Source organism: Pterocles gutturalis, unplaced genomic scaffold (assembly GCF_000699245.1).
Source record: "Pterocles gutturalis isolate BGI_N339 unplaced genomic scaffold, ASM69924v1 scaffold9131, whole genome shotgun sequence".
NCBI lineage: Eukaryota > Metazoa > Chordata > Aves > Pterocliformes > Pteroclidae > Pterocles > Pterocles gutturalis.
Genome location: NW_010100321.1, coordinates 8,697 through 24,905, shown reverse-complemented (window position 1 = coordinate 24,905; position 16,209 = coordinate 8,697).

Sequence of the window (16,209 nt, the reverse complement as noted above, 5' to 3'; positions counted from 1 at the left end):
CACACTGTTCAATCATGATTTTGCAGAACCTCTGGTTTTGGACAGTTTCTTTTTTTTTTTTTTTTTTTTGGATTTGGGATAGACTACATAGGAGTATGCTGTACATAAAAGTAAAAGCTAGTGCTTTGTCTTAGTAGTTTTAAGAAATTACAACAAATTAAGTTTCTTGTATTGAAAATAACATGATTGTATGTTTTGCATTCCTAGAAGTAGGTTAACTGTGTTTTTAAATTGTTATAACCACACCTTTTTGAAAATCTGCCCTACAAAATTTGTTTGGCTTAAAACGTCAAAGCCGTGGCAATTTGTTCCTTGATGTGATTGTATTTCCAATTTCTTGTTCGTGTAAGATTTCAATAAAACTCAAAAATCTATTCAAAACATTACCTATTTCAAATTCAATTGTGTCCTAAAACATTATTTCATTGCTAATTCTTGCGAAAAACATTGTTTTCAAAGTATAACTGCCTATGTGAGTGATCAAATTAATGCAAAATTTCTTGTGCTTTCCAACATGTAGCACTGTGGACATCAGACTGAAAAAGTAGGAGAAATTACTGATAACCCAAAGGGCACTCTTTGTTTAATTGCTGTTCAATAACTTACCAGCATCTAATTTTGAAACTTTTTTTTCTTTTTAAAAGTGTTGAAATGTATCCAGATCCAGACGTTCGCAGAGATCTAATTTAAATATAATCTTCTAACCTAATGTGGAGAAGGAAGCAGAGCCTACAATGGTGTTAATTTTATTCCTTTTTATTATGTACTGTGGAGTCCCTCTAGAGGCTATTCTGTTAGTATCCAGCGATATTGTATTATTCAGCATACAAACACATAGGGTAATGGTTTTGATCCCAAGCACCTTATTCCAATTTAAGATAACATTTGTGTAGGGATGAGAATTATAAATTAGGTGCTGTGGCACAGTAAACTAGCTTCTTGCTACAGATAGCACAAACATACTCTCCATATTCTGCTTATTTCTGTCTTGACATTTTAATTTGATGTTCTGCCATGATGAACAATTTGCCTTAGAATTCGCATGCCTTGTAATAAAGGCTGTTTAAAAAAAAAAAGTAATCTCTTTTGGGGGCATTACTAGCTACATTACTGGGGTATTCTGTGTTGCTTTGACCCTTGTCTTGGACATTCCCAGATGTCAATTTTAACTGGCAAGTCATGACATTACTCTTCTGTTGCGTCTGAGCCATTCTGTACCCCAATGAAGAACATTTGCTTCTCAAGAAAAGAGAGAAACAAACGGATTTAAACTTTCTCTAAAGAAAACTATTGCCGGACCTCTAAATATCCAAATCAAATACATTGCTCATACTTGATTTACAGCATTCTAAACACAGACTATTGACAAAGTTAAACTTCAGTGGTCATACTCCTCCCTTTGTCTTCTATTCCTGTCTGGTGTCTCTCAAGTGTATTATGTCAGAATGTAAGGAGAAAGATGAGCCTTCCCACGCTGTACTGTTGTGGGTCTGGTATATAATTGCATGGTTTGCGTTTTGACCTGGATTGAAGTGAGGATGTATATCTGGTTCTCAAAAATGGGTTTGTCCCTCTGTCAGGCTTTGCCTTTCAAATTAATAGAATTGGTCATAAATCATTTAAAGTGCTTTTCAAAGTTAGTATTTAGTATGTTCAAGCCCTTATTCTTTTGGGGTGGCTTTTTTTTGTTTCTTTGTTTTTCACTTCATAAAGTTCATGGGGCCACATACTGTCCTCTCTGTTCCTTGCTTGAGCAGTGAAGTCAGAGGGGTATTGCCTGGGTGTACATTTCAGGCTTTTGCTTGTGGCAAGGATCTGGCTTGTAATTTTGTTTTAATACAAGGGTTTGCTGTCCTATCAGTATAACTTTATAGTAAGTACATAGCTTTTGTGATGTTGAGCAGAACCCTGTAGTCCCAATGAGTATGTGCTTTTCAGTAATCATTGTAAAGGGGATCTGGCACAAGGGAGCCTAATTGGAATCAAATTTAAAGTGCTCTCCGTCCTGGAAGAGAGAGAGTGTTCACATACTGCACTTCTCAAATATTAGCCCAAGAGAGGTGAAGTGCCAGTGCATGCTTATGGGGGGCGTGGGGAGGAAGTGAAACACTTCAGTTATAATGCTTACAAAACAGCTAAGGAACAAAAATGTTAAAATTGTCTTCCTCAAGAATTGTAAAGCTGCATCTTGTATGTATTTCTGTCCCAATCACCATTTATCCTGGTATTTTTATTGAATATGAGAAGTGAGCTATACATTTTTATAATTGAAAATTAAAATCAGTAAAAGTTTATATTTACAAGATATACCAAGTTCTTTGATTTACGTGATTTGTGGATACTCAAATTCACCATTTAAATTTACAGCAGTGCTTTACGGAATCCTTAAAGTGTACTACAACTTACTCAAGTAGTGGTGAATAGTGAACTGGAAGAACTTAACAAAATTATTGAAAAAAAAAATTAAACAAAGATACAGTAGTGCAGTGGAAAAATTTACCATGCCTGATGACAGATACTCAAGGGAAGGATTTTGCACTTTCTCAGCACAATTTTGATATATAGTCAAAACAAAAAATAAATTTAAATTTACTCTTGTGCATCTGTTTTGATCATTTCTTCAGTATAACTTAGCAAAAATCCTCTTATAGAATATGTTGAAAATGGATTTCAACTTGCAAACCAATGTTAAACTTTTATGAGCATCCTGCTGGCATTGGAGGAGGAGCCATGAAATGGGATTTTAATACTCATTTGATCACTCATTTATAGCAGTTGCTTAAATGTCTGTATTGATAGAGTGTTTTGACTTAAAAATAAGAAGTAGGTTGCCAGATTCCTAGCAATTCCAAAACTTGAGCAAAAGATTTTTACAGCTATTGTGTTATTATAGACTTACTTTCACATTATTAACAAAATCAGTTCACTAAACTCAGCTTTTCATTTTACTAATTCATTAAACATAGCCTGCATTTTTTCAAAGCATTAAAGGTTTAATTTTTTTGTAGAAATTGTTTGTTTTCAGAACTGAGCTTCTGTAGTTTAATTATTAGAAAGAATGACAACTGCGTTGCTTAAACTTTTTCAAAATAAACTCTGACTAGAAGATCACCGCATGATTTTGGTGACTCTGTGTAAAAACCTGATTGCTTTTTGTCCCCTCTGAGTTTGGACATGAAGCCCATTTCTGTATTTTGAACTACACAGAAAAAAAATCACAGAAGGCACTCTTATTATAAGGCTAGCAGAAAAATAAACGTGAAGTGTTGAGCAAAAAGTCATAAACCTCTTAGTAAAACGTGTTTGGCACCTAGACCTGTAGACCCTAATGCAGGTGTATGGATTTTCAGCAAGACTTAGTTGTTATCCAAAAATTGTGGTGGCCCATATGTAGAACAGCAAGGACCCTGTCTTACAAATCTGTCATGAATAATCTTTGATTGTGCATGACTTGAGTTGGAGTACTAGTGTGATTAAGGATTGTTTGTACAGTGAAGGTTTGACAGATTGAACTCTGTCATCCTCGTGGACTGCCTAAGTAGATCAGATTTTTTTTGTGTACCAAGTTGTGTTTCCCGTTTTTTTTCAAAAGAAAAAAAAGTTAGAGCTTCTGTTAACTTAGACTACAACGGCTTCATTCAAATTCTGTTGGCTTAAAATGTCTTTTGAAACCTGGAGTGGCTAAGTTGAGTGTATGTTAGTTGATAAAATGTGTAGAGTGGGGACAAAAAAATAATTATTTTTGTAAAAGGAAAGTCTTAAGCTTTTGTTCTCATTCAAACAAAATGGTCAAGGTGGATCGACAATATTTGGTTATTGATCAGGAACTTTTGAAATTGTAGAACAGGAGAATCCCTCTGAAGAAATGTTTTAACAACTTGGAGGTTACCAGAAGCTCTGAAAGAGAATTCAGAATATATTGCATCACATTTTCTGATGTCCAGAAATCTGCAAGTGTCAATTTTGTATTTTAACTCCTTCCTTTTACCTGACTATCAGGGAAGCGTGGTTGAGGCTGACCTGACATGTCATGATGTCGACTTGCTAGGTGGGGTTCGCAAGGGACATTAACCTTGGAGTTATCGGTAAGACAACTTTCTTTCTCATTTCCTTCAGTAAGATCAAAGGGCTGGGGTGGGAGGAGGGAGGAGATGGGCTCCTGATCAGGAGCTGATCACTGGAATATTGTTGAAATTCTGACATTATCATGGAGAGATTCCAAGCACTGAAGGTAAAGGTTAAATTTAAATTTGTCCATGTCCAAGAGGAGCATGGCATAGGTTCTTAAAACTGCAGTCAATTTGAAAATAAAGATGACTTGCACTTAAAAAGAAAACAATGGAATTTTAGGGATGCTGGAAGCATAAAAGATTCTGGACACTTAAATTTTTCCTCTGTAGTTAAATCCAGGTGTGTCCTCCCCGTGAAAAAGCAAAGAACTTGCAGGACACTTCTTCAAAATCTTAAGAATGCTGTTAAGAAATGTGTCCAAGTAGATCTCTGCAAAATAATAAAATCTTATCTTGCAAATAACAACAAAACTGGCATATCGTGAGTCTGGATCATTTATCTATTGAGCACAGTAATGCTTAGAAGGCATTAGTTGAGAGAGAATTGCTGTTAAACCAAGGGACAGTTGTAGTTGATCCCATTATAAAACCACTGGATTCTCATTTTTTGTGGAGAGCATGATAGTTGATTCTAGACAAATAGCAAAAGCTGAAGAACAGATTTGCAAATCAAACTTGAAATACTTGGACACGTTGAATCCTTTATGGCACCTGCTCATCTCGCACATTTCTTCAGCCAGAAGTGCCAAGCCCTTTCTTTTCCTGATGTACATTTACACAGTACTTTGAAAGGAGCCAGGAAGTTGGACAGAGCTTACTAGGCTATAGGAGCATTCCAGGTTCAGGCATTCTTTATTGTGGGACTGAATAGCATGCCAGTTCTGACACCAACAACAGAAGAAATGTAACTGGTGAGTAGAGGTATTTTGTAAGGATTTTTCAAATATGAAGTATTTTTTTAGTTCCAGTTAAACTTTGCTTGGCGTACCTCAATTTGAAAACGATTTGATCACACAAAGTCATTGATGCTGTCTTTCACTTGAAAGATCTTAAACAGGAATAAGAGGATCTTGTTTAACGCTGGATTCTCTAATCTGTATGGTCGCAGGGAGTTACTAACAAGTGTAGTAGGACTTGTTGGAAATGGTCAGGGGGCCTGTCTCTTGGAAATGAAGCAGATGCCAAGGCTGTTACAGGGAAAAAACCTGCCTGGATTGGCTTTTGCATATGTGGGATTTGGAGATAACTGAGGAATACACAATGGGCCATACTCCTTTCATAAAACAGAAGCATCAGTCTCTTATCAGTGAGGTTTATGAATTTAAAACAACTTCAAAATGTATTTCTGTGATTATAATTGTGAAATTGCATTAAATGCAAAAAAAAAAAAAAACAAAAAAAAAGGTCAAATGTAAAAAAAAAAAAAAAAAAAAAAAGCGGACCAAACTTTAGTTCTGCCTTCCTTACTTCAAGTACAGCTTCACTTTGTTCCTTCCTTAGCACCAGTGAGCATGCAGTCTTGCTCATTAATTTTCTTGTTGAACTTTCTTCAGAGCTTGTCTGTTACTTTTATATCCTTTTTTTAAATCTTCACAGTGGCCTCTGTGAGAGGTGGTTGTATTTCTGTTTTAACCTTGAGGAGTGAGTACCTGTTGCATCAGTACCTATTTACATGACATTATTCTGACATACCTTCAAACTTTTCAAATTAGGCGTGCAGAAAATACCCAGCGTGAATTTAAGAGAGGGTATGGTATAAGTGTTAATTTTGTGATAGGAAGGAAAACCTGATTCTGGAGAGCATTCAGCTGTCTTAGCAGTGGATGGGCTTTTCTCTTTTTAAATTCCCTGCTGTGTTGCTTTAACTTCTGCGGAAAAAGGGGAGGTAGAACGCTGTATGCGCTAAAAGTCCTGTGAGTAAAAATAGTTCGAGTGCATAATTGAAGATAGTATTGTAATGCACGTAAGCAGGAGAGCTGAATTGATGTGGCACAGGCAGTAATTTCATGTTTCTTGTGCTCACTTTTTAACCCGTTCCTGGTGCAGGATACCTTCTGAAAGAATTCCCTGAAGCACGTTCTAAGGTAACTTTTAAGTAATCAGGTTTTAAAATTCAATACGTTGAACCAGTGAGGTAGAGAATTAGTGTAACTTTTTGATGGTAGTACCTACAGAGCAAACACCAAAAAGGATAAGAACACATCGTTGTAAGTTTAATGTCTGTTTTATCAAGACCAGAGATCTTGAACTCATCCTTATGCATTTTCAGTCAAAATCAATTGCAATTCAGATTTTTCTCCTCATTGTTCGGGTCGAGCTCTTTCCTCCATTTTGGTCTGCTCAGTGCTGGCAGTAGCAACACGGAGATCACAGGAGAGGAATTCTTCCTACGCTTGGTATCGTGCATCCATGAGATTGCATTGGTTCTTCCAAGCTGCTACAACGAGCTTTATTTTCATGCAAATCTTTACTGAATGACTTCTGCTCTGTAACATGCAAATACTGGAGCCAGGATGCAAGAGCTTTAATACGCAGTTATGTTCAAATGCTCTTGATCTCAACATCCAAATGTCTCAGTTTATAAGATTTTCCCAGCGATTCTGGCTGAGGGCGGATACTCAGCACAGAGCATCCAGCTTTGAACAGCTGGAGACAGCCTTGTCAGTTGTTGATGAGCAGCTTGACAGAACATGTTGGTGCTGTTCATTCAGTTGTCAGTCATTGGTACCTCCACTTGCCTGGTAAAACCTAGAACTGAACATAAACGATTCTCCCTGTAAGGCAGCAGGTGAAGCCTGATAGTTAATATTTTATTTATCACTTTATTTCCCCCTTGAACAGCCAGCAGCAGGAGCCGTTCTTAGCATATGAAATACGCATTCCAGTCTTCCCCATGTTTCCTGTTTTCTTTGTTTCTGATGCTTTGCTGGCTGTTCCTGTGCACTCTGGTATTTAGGTTGTTTCCAGTTAAAGGAGTGGGAGCAAATATGTTCTGTGTATTTTTTTCTCTTGAAGGCATTGGGAAGAGGAGAGGTAGAAAAACCATATAGCTGAGGAAGCCTGAGCCTGCAGCTTGTTATCAGCAGCTATGAGGAGTCCTGCTTTTAGTTAGAAGAAAAATTTTCTCTTGTTTGCCTTCTGTTCCGATAGAGTTCATATTGAAGGGCTCGTGCCCTGGTACTTCTCACCAGGTCTTTGTTGCAGAGCAATTCTGTGAGCTCGCCCTGGGAGCTGCCCCTCCGGAGGCTGGGGTGTGCTTCAGGCAGATGTTTTATCAGTGCGAAGGAATAGATTGCTCTGTTAAAGTCAATAAAGTGACATTGTTAAATGCAGAACAGACACGTCCTGTGCATGTCTTTCGGCAGGTTCAAGGGACTGTGCATCAAATAAGAACAATCTCGTGAGATGTCTGTGGAGCAGCTGCTGAGCCTTCTGGACAGTTGTGCACACGTGTCCTTCCAACGCTCAGCTAAACTCTCTGGTCTCAGTGTCCCATGTTGGTAGAGGAGAGGCTTTAACATCTTTGTAATACACTAAGCCATAGATAAACGTATGGATTAACTTTTGCATGTGATGCCGCAGCAGGATTTTTCTTCAGAAATATAAGGAGTCGCTTGTGGGTTTTTTGACAAAATAGGTTTTGGCCGCAGTCAGGCATTCAGTGCATAGACTTCAGCTCCCGTTTCTTTAAAGGGGCGTACGTGTTCTGGCTGATATCACATCTGTGGTGAATTGCATTGAACTAAAGTAGCCCTAATATTTAGTCTTGAAACCAGTTTTTGTCCTCCTGTACTTGTTTGCAACTTCTCTTTCCGCTTTGTTGTGAACGCTGCATTGAGGAGATGGGAGCTGTGCGCTCAGCATCCTGCCCACAGCCAGGTGAGCCCGTTCTGCAGCTGCTGGCTACCTTCTGCTGCAGGAGAGAGGGACTCTGAATCGGGGGGTGTAGTGGTAGGATGAGGGGGTAACAGTTTTAAGCTGAAAGAGGGGAGACTTAGATTAGGTATTGGGAAGAAATGTTTTCCTGTGCGGGGGGTGAGGCAGTGGCCCAGGCTGCCCAGAGAAGCTGTGGATGCCCCATCCCTGGAGGGGTTCAAGGCCAGGCTGGGTGAGGCCCTGGGCAACCTGGGCTAGTGGGAGGTGTCCCTGCCCAGGGCAGGGGGTGGGACTTGATCTTTAAGGACCCTTCCAACCCAAACCATTCTATGATAGAGGACAGGATTAGTTCTTGTCTATCAACATCCAGCTTCTGAGCTTCCATCAGGAATACTTTTGAAAGTGTTGGAGTGAAAGAGAGCAGTGGCTTGGTGTGCTGGGGTTTAACCGAGGAGCTACCTAGAAAAGTTAGCTTAAACTAACTAGGGGAATCTCCAGATAGGCAAGAGGCAAATTTAACTGTGTTTTTAGAAACACTTGCTTATAGATTTCCTTAAAGCAGTGGGTAACCAGTTGCTTAAGTTTGTTGGCAGAGCTGTAACAACAGTGTCTTTACAAATACTTTGTTACAAAAAATTAATATAGGTGGAGCAAAATGCTTTTTCTGCTCTAAATGAGCTCCAAGTACTTGCATTAAAAACTAACGGAATATAATCCAGTTTAGTGAATTTTTACAGTTTCTATGCACAAATATCTTTTTTCAGTGATACGATCAGTACCCAAAACTGGCTACTGGGAATTTTAGTGCTTTCAGAAAGAGGACTGGGTGAACCAAAATTCTTCCAACTTATAAAAAGGGATCTTGGAGGACTTACTTGGGGTGAGAAGGAGGAGAGAGTGGACTGTGGGGAAGAATCAGGCTCTCAGTTCTGCTAGTGCTGGATAGTATATGAAAGGCCACTTCTAGTCTAACCCTTTTTCAGGGTTTCTGGTTTCAGAATGTAGCAGTTTATGAAGTTAGAACTACCTTGTCTCAGTTGAAGCAGCTTGTGAAGTTAGGTCAGATTTCTTAAATTACACTTAATGGCCTCAGACCTGCCCTCTGTGGCTTATTTGTTCATTATTTTCCCAGTTAATGAAATTAACATTTAGTGCTTGCAGGTCTTTAAAAGCATCCCAAACAACAACAACAACAGCAAAAAAAACCCACCCCCAAAAGCCAACCAACCAACTAATAAACCCCTGTAAAAAAACCGAAACACCGAACAAGGAAAGATGACATGGCGATGCCACAGCATATATGGGGCATCTTTCTCCTCTGTGGCTGCCAAGGGCAGAATGATTTGCAGCAGTGGTCCTGCGGGTAGCTCTGAGATTTAGGGAACGCTTCACTACTGCGGCAGTTCAAGAACATACAGCTGAACATCTTTCGGTACTAGTTAGTTATTGACAAGGATGGTTCTAGTCAGACAACAGGTTTGTGGACTCTTGCATGCAAAGCTTGCTGTATGCCTTTCCAGGAAGAGTAAAAGATCCAGGAATTCTTTTTGCTTTCTATTTTTGCAAGCACAGTCATTTTTCAGGTAGTTGATTAATGTTTGTGCTGCAGTGGCGGTGCTGTTACCAGATCTGAAGTGTGCTTCAGGCTGTTTTGGGAAGAACAAAGGTGGAAGGTCTTTGGTGAAGGCATTCATGGATCTCTAATGCTGGGAATCCGAAGATCTCATACAGTGCTAGAAGTGAAGCCAGGAGGATGGTAGCTGACCTTTAGGATCACAAGTAATTTTCAACAGGGTCAAAAGCTGGAGTAGTATACATCATAGAAGGGTCCTTAGATAATGTAAGCACTACCGTGCTAACTCCATCACACTCCGGAAAGCTGAGCAGCCACCTTTATTCAACTTCTGTTTTGCAACAGTTCCGGATTCAATGTAAAATTTTTGCCGGATGCAACTTTAAAGAAGACTCATAAGCATTTCTGTCAAATAGTTGTTTTCCCGCTGCACCACTTTTCTTTCAGATATTCTTTAGGGGTTTACTACAGAAATCCTTCTGATAATGGCTAGTCAGTCGTACATTTATGCCATACATTTTGTATCAGATTTTATTTTTTTTTAGTCGCTGTACCTTTACAGGGTGATAACATATTGCATACTTCTAAGAAAGCAGTCTGTAGGCTTTTCGGTAGAGTGTTGCAGAGCAGAGGAAAAAATAAACTTCAGGTTGAAGAGGGAGTCCTTAGCAGTGTTTCAGAGTGAACATACTTGCTGGCGAAATTTCTTGGCTACTTCTCATTCAGATTCAAAGCGGTGTTCAGCCATCAGTGCTGTTAGCCCTTCTGAAAATGAACTATACTTGCTGCTCTGATACTGTACAAGCCAGTTGATACTAGTTGAGATATTGAATTTAAGGTTCATGAGAAATGAGGACGCTTAAATCCTTAATTGTAGTATTTGTAGCTTCTCTCTTCTACTCCTTCTTTACTGTCCCTTGGACTGGCTGTACGCCTCTGCTTGTCTTTCTTTGCAGAGAGGGAGAAAGAGAAAAGTGTTCCCTGCAGTATCTTGCATCTGTATAGGCAACAGGATGCAGACACAAACTCCAGTTGCAAGGTTTGAGGTTTTTTTTGAATGGACATTGGCATTTTCAAATGAGTTTTTGATGTGGGGTGTAAGGGTCAAAATACCGCAGGATTCTTTTAATTTCTTTGATATGATTACCTTATCTACATGAAATATGAGATCTTGAGTTACGAATTTTGTCAGCATTTCTAGATGATACACGTTGCACGGGAATGTAGACAGGCACTCGTTAGCTAATTTTGCATTTAATTTGCCCATTTTATGCACGTAAACATTAATCATTCCTCACGTCTGCAAAGCATTAAAACATACATTTTCTTTAATGTTCCTTGTAAACATGAAATATTTCACAACATTTTTCCTCCTGTGTAATTTCTCTAAAGGCTGGTCCAGAGAAATTGTATGTGCTTTTTTTTTCCCCCTCCTTTTATCTGTGCTTGACTGACTCTTGGTTTTACGGTTTCTAGTCTTTTCTCTTATGCCAAATAGATGTTTTCAACTGCGTGCCTTGTGGGCGTGTTCAAAAAGGTGTGCAGTGCAGCATGCAAAATCTGAAGGTCATAAACCTGTTTCACTGGACCAAAGTGGCATGCGTGCAGCGAAGACTGCATCTTCCACCGCGCAGAGGTTGTTCCAGGCGCGAGAGGCAGTTCCACAAATGTAGGTCTTCTTTTCTCTTCCATTGCAAATAGCTTCAAAAATCATTTTAGCAACTGAGCTGAGGTTTTTAAAATAGAAGCAGCTAAAGAATGTCAAATGTCTGGCTGCATCAGTCGAAGTTTCGGAAATGAGATAGAAATGTGTAAGTACTTAAGTAGCTCAAAGTGGTTTTTCTAGTAGAAGATCTGTGTAGCGTGGGAATGACCGGGTGTTTATGTACATGGAAGAAAAACCGTGCAGTTGTCCAGCTCTTAGTTTGCTCCACCACTACCTCAATCAAGAAATAATGGATTTTTAAATTAAATTTGAATTTAAGAAATACTTTAAAAATCAGAGCTCTTCTGTTAATGGCACAAAGTCTAGCGTGGAGGGTTTAGAGTACAGTTCCGTGGTGGGAATTGCCATCCTTCTTCTCAGAGGCAACACTTAGAGCGTTTATTCCTTTAACTTCACTAATTTTTGCTTGAACTTTTTATGTTAATTCAGCATTTTCTGTTGACTATATAAAAGCCATAAATTGGAGTGCTTTGGGATGGAGGTATGATAACCTCACTTACCATGAAGACTTTTCCTGCAAGGTAGAGATTTCTGACAGACTGAGCAAAGTTGCTTATTTTTTGTACACTTGTCTTGCTTGAACTGGCAACTCTAACTGAAAGCATGTGTCTGCAGATGTGATCTTCTGAGCATAAAGATGTTCAGCTGACTTAGGCTTCTTTCAGTATGAGAGAGAGAAGTGAATTAGCTAGGAAAGTTTTCTGCTCAGTACTTGTATAGAAAGACTAAACTTTAGAAAAACAGGAAAAAAGGAAAGTTGCATGTCAGACTAGTATAACCAGTCATCGACTTCATTAATGGAGTTTCTTCTCCCTTCTGAAGGTCTCGTAGCAGTGAAGGATGTAGTTTGTCTCAGGTTTGTTTGAGCTGGCTGGAACAAGTGTGTTGGAGTGCACACAGGTCCTTCTCATGAGCAAAACTGAGCTCCCTCATTTCTCACTATCAGTGGGAGACTTCCCCTTACTTAGGAAGTGGCAGTAGTCCTTAAATATACAAGATAATGAGAGTAGTGTCCAGCCCTTCGTTTTGTTGTCCATAGGCTCCAGCTCTGTGTTTGGGGAGCTGTGGGAGTCCTGAAGGAGGACAAGGGACAGTTCCCTTGGGGACACAACACTCTTGTTGAGACACTTTCTTCCTTCTGCTGCACTTCTGTCTGGCATGAGATGGACTTTGAGTAACTCTCAAGAAGCTTTTGATTTGTGAAGAAACCCTTCCCTAATCAGCCAAGGTAGGAATATGGTTAATTCAAGCATACGCCAAGTCTGTTCGCATTGCGTTTCGCTGTTGTCAGAGGAAGGGACCACTGTGAAAGCAGCGTGCGTTGAACCGTGCAGCGTGTAGAGTCTTCAATAATCTCTTGTCTATTGAAATACAGACACAACAGTAGTTTTAAAAGTGAGCAAACCATACTTCACAGGAATATTTCTGGAACACCCCATTGTTCATCTCGTTAACTACCTACTTCCTTTCAGAGAGCAGTGTTATTTACTAATCTCATACACCCAGCCGTTATCTTACATCTTCTCCCTGCTTCTGTGCCTTTGCGTTTTAGTTTTTAAGGTGCACATCATGGATGTATATGTTAACCCCTAGAATAAAACCTCTGCAGTTGGTAGGTGTCCTGCCCTTCCCAACGCCATGTGTTGGTTGCCAGGATGAAGTGCTGCAGCTCGGAGAACTGCACGTTTGCTGTATCCAGTGTACCAGGGAAAGAAATTGAAGATAGTGTGCCTAAAAAGGTGTAATGTACAAGAACAGGCTTACCAAAGATGGTAAAACAACCATATTCTCCTAATATCATTTGTTTAGTACAATATATCGATTCTGGATTGTTCCATGTAGTTCTCCAAGTCCATCCTTCCTCCTGCTCAGATTGGGGAGGTTCATCCAGACTCGATGGGAGGCAGAGACCTGTTTATCTGAAGAAATACCAACAGCCAAGTAGTGGAGTTTTTACTAAGTTTAGGAAGTGGTCTTAGGTTTCACTTTTTCCTTTATGTTCTTGTCCAGAACTCATTTGACCAGCAATCGGAGTGAGAAGGAAGTTTGTCCAAGCAGTGATTCCTGTAATCTCGTCTAGATCACAGTGGTGCAGTTTTACCGATGTGTGTCGGTGTCCTGTCAATGCAAGAAACACTCCCTTCTAATGCAAGTATTTCTTCTGCTAGTGCTATGGTCTGCGCTGGGGAGCTCATCTAAGATAACACTGACGCTTCTGTTGGCTGGTTCGGCTTCAGCGCGGGCTCTGTGTGGGGCTGAGAACGGTCGCGGTGGAGGGGCCAGAACACTGCTTTCAGTGTATGTCCCCAGAACTGTGGTCACAAGTAGATGCTGTAGGAGAATGACTCGTACAACCTGTTCCTTCTCACTAAGTACAAAGGATTCAGCATGGTGGATCCCATCAATTACCATGTGGCTTCCTGAATGGGAAACAGTTCTGTTAGTGGGATTTACAAACTGGGAGCGTGTTGGTTGCATCTCATTGATGTTGCATGTAGCTCCTCCCTGGAAAACATTCAAGGTCAGGTTGGATGGGGCTCAGAGCAAGTACTAGCTCTAGTTGAAGTAATAATCTAAAGTAAAGTTGCTGTACAGATGGAGAAACAGGCACTGTGATCTTATTTACAGGCTCTTTGTTATCACTGTTGATCTAGCTGAAGATGTCCCTGCTCATTGCAGGGGGTTGGACTGCGTGACCTTTAAAGGTCCCTTCCACCCTAAACCATTCTGTGAATCTATGTTTTGGTGTTAGGCAGGCAGGTGTTCCTTACCAGAATGAGTAGTTGAGCCAAGGGTGCCATAAAGAAGTTGCCAGGAATTGAGCAGGAAGGGCCAAGACAGCGAAATAGATGGAATGATTTCGGGTGTCTGCCTTCAGCTGCAGGAAGGTGATGCTGGTCAGTTTCCGTGCTGAGGACAGCAGCTGACAAGTTCTTTGTAGGTTTTCCTTTGAGGTAAAACATAAAATAATCTGGTGGTAATGCCCATGCACAAGGCTAGAAAAAATGAGTGGCAGAGTGGGACATGTATCCAGCGGATAGCGGCTGCTGTTCCTGCCAGCTGAAGATGGGCAGGAAAGCAAGGGAGACAGATCTGCGGGGGTGAGCGAGGGTGTTCCACCCAAAGACTGGAAAGATGTCAAGATGTGGCATCTCTTGTGCGTTACAGGATCTTTTTGAAGGACTCTGTTCTGTCTAACTCTGCGCTATGGAATCAGCCTGTGGTCACGCTGGAGGATCCTGCAGTTTGCCTTGAATCTCCCTGTCCCATGTCTGAAGAACGTTTGGACCGTGTGCTTCTGGAGTGAGTCATCTTGCTTTCCCAACAGTGTGCCATCACAAAAACAGTAGACCTTACTAGAGTGCTTCCACTTTTGAGCTGCATAAGTCAGGCAAGTAAAGTCATCTCAGATTTTTGAAGCAAAAATGCATATGAAGTCTCTGAAAATCCTGGATTGCAGTGAGAGTTTCCAAAAGAATTTTGCTTGGGCGTTCAAAGGACCACATGTAGTAACATCAAAGTTGCTTTAAATGAAATGTGATGTAGTCAGATGATGTAATCTGTCTTCTGTGTTGCTTGGTGTTGGATTTTTCTAAATATGATAACTGGGGACAAAGCAGCAGCACTATTTGGGCAGGGAGAAGAAAGCCTGACAAAGTTGCTGCTTGTTTTTCAAGAAAAGAACATCTGTTTTGTTTTTTAAGAGAATGCTTGTAGTGGACTCTTATCTTTCCATTTCAGTCTCTTCCTCTGCAGTTCAATTAGTCCCATGAGGAGGAGGGCACCCTTTCAGAGTAAGCATACAGGGTAAACCGCTTCACAAGTGTTATGGTAAAAATCACGACAGTGATGGAACAGCTTTTTCCTGGTGTGAAATCTGAACTTTCAAAAATAAAAGGTTGCTTGTAGAGAGAGGAGTAGCAAGTCATAACAGTATGTTATAGCTATGCTGTCTTCTGTAGCGGTATGTCTCAGGTGTGCACGAGCTTGTGCATCTCTTTAACGGTCTTGTATTTCTTACAAAGCTTCCAATAATGATTAAATTGATGCAAGACATACAACGGGGATGTGTCGTGTAACTTTTTTCCTGTATGAAAACACATATCTTTCAGATACTGATCTGGATCTGGCAATAGAGACTGTGTGCTTTGCTCTTGATGCAACAGGAATATGTGGGCTACATAATTCACATTGATTCTGTGTTGGAAGTTACTGTGTTGGTAGGTGAAAAGTAGATGAAGGTGCCTGAATTGATGAATCCTCTGTGCACGGAGGGACTGCAGTGTATAAATAGGTAAGAGGACCTCCAGGAGGAAGTGTGGGACTGGCCAAGCCACACTGATCACAAGCAAAGACAGACAGCTTTTTCATGCACAGAGCCTTTGTGTTAGCAGTAAATTCTTCTCTGGTCCAAATTCAGACCACAAAATCTTTGGTGAGAAAAAAAACGCAATCAGAGTTTAATACCGAAAGACTGGGAATGATGGCGGTTGCTTATAGAGCTAGGCTTGCTTGATGAAAATGGAGATGTAATGTGTGATTAAACATATACTTCCTTGTTATACTTGTAGTTCAGTCCTGTCATCGTAACAATTCAGCCAGCGCAGGTGTGTTACTGCTGTCCGGAAGATGTCTCATGGCAGAATGAAAGGAGAAGCAAAAGCCTACGGCTGTATAAAATGTCTTTTTTTTTTTTTTTCTTCTTGTCAATTAGGTGTTTAAATAAGATACTTTAGAAATGATAGTTGATTGAAAAGCAATCAGAAATTAGGCTCCAAAAAAGTTAAAACTCATTATTTTAATTGGTATCTTCAGTATGCAAGTACCTGGTCCCTTTTATCTACTGATAATGTTTTAGTTTCCATTCTCATCACTCATAATCTCTGAAGAATATTGATAGTGCCGTGTGAATTGAGCTGGCTGGTAAGTTCTCTCTCTTTATACCTCTAGAAACGTTTGATTGC